Source organism: Chinchilla lanigera, unplaced genomic scaffold, assembly GCF_000276665.1.
Source record: "Chinchilla lanigera isolate Chin_1 unplaced genomic scaffold, ChiLan1.0 scaffold00085, whole genome shotgun sequence".
In the NCBI taxonomy this organism is placed as follows: Eukaryota; Metazoa; Chordata; class Mammalia; order Rodentia; family Chinchillidae; genus Chinchilla; species Chinchilla lanigera.
Window position 1 is genome coordinate 755213 of NW_004955486.1, and position 1176 is coordinate 756388.

General features: G+C 32.7%; 1 protein-coding gene across 1 annotated transcript in view; it reads right to left on the bottom strand.

The window, feature by feature from the left end:
* The window catches only part of LOC106146307 (arylacetamide deacetylase-like 4), a 20383-nt gene that overhangs the window by 1329 nt on the left and 17878 nt on the right, over positions 1-1176 (bottom strand). The gene's annotated exons all lie outside the window — the stretch shown is intronic.

The window sequence follows — 1176 nt, forward strand, 5'->3', positions numbered from 1 at the left end:
AAGAGGGTCATAAGTTTAAGGGCAGCGTGAATTGGTCAGAAAGACTTTGTCTCAAAATAAAAATAAAAAGGATTGGGTAGTATCTTATTGGTGGAGTGCGTATGTAACATATGCAGGACACTGTTTTGGGTCTTTGCAACACACAAAAAGAATAATAAATTTGATAGAATGGAGAAATTATTCAAACAAAGAACAGTGGAGAAATTTGTTTTGTTTTGTTTTTTGTTTTTTGTTTTTCTCCGGTACCAGGAACCGAACTCACGACCTTGCGCTTGCCAGGCAGGCGCTTTTCCGCTGAGCTAAATCCCCAGCCCCGAACAGTGGAGAAATTAATGAAGGACCTTAAGCATAGTCTCAAAGAAGAATGTGACACAACTTTATACATATTTCGAGGAGTATCAGAAGAAGAAATGTGAGAAAAATAAAAACATCCAAGAAGTAATCGTTGGAAACTTCCTGTATTTGAGGAAAATATTCTAAAAAGCCAAGGAGCTCATAGAGCTCAAAGTATGATATAGCAAAAGGTAAACATTAGTGAGTTTTGCCAAGTATTTAATAATTAATTCTAACTGTGTATAAACTCCTTTTAGAACAAGAGCAAGAAGAAAACCTCTTGACTCATTCCACCAATCTAAAAATAAGCTAATAACAGAAAAAAAATCATAACAAAAGTAACAATTAATAATCCATATGAACAATGATATAATAATTCTTACCAAAATACTAGCAACAAAAGTCTAGCAACTTATGAAAAATTATAAAGCATTGCTGCACAAGATAGTTGTACAAATGTAAGGTGGTTTACTATGCTAAATTCAATGAATATAGTACACCATACCCATGGAATATAGGACAAAACCATGCTATTATCTCACTAGATGATCAAAAAGTACTTACTAAATCAAAAATTCTTTCAAGAAAAAACATGAAAGAATGAGCTCAACATCCAAAAATCATTCTTTCTTTCTTTTCTAAATGAAAGGAGGAAAACATTAACAGATATGCAACATTTTACAACATATCGAAAGAACAGTACAGACAATACAGAGTTACAAACAAAGTGGTAGGGAATTAACAATGGTTGTTTTATTTCATATTGATAACTTCAAAGTGGCTTCTCATGAAAACAGATATGGACATGCAATAGTGATCAACCAAAGACTCATTGACAGTTTC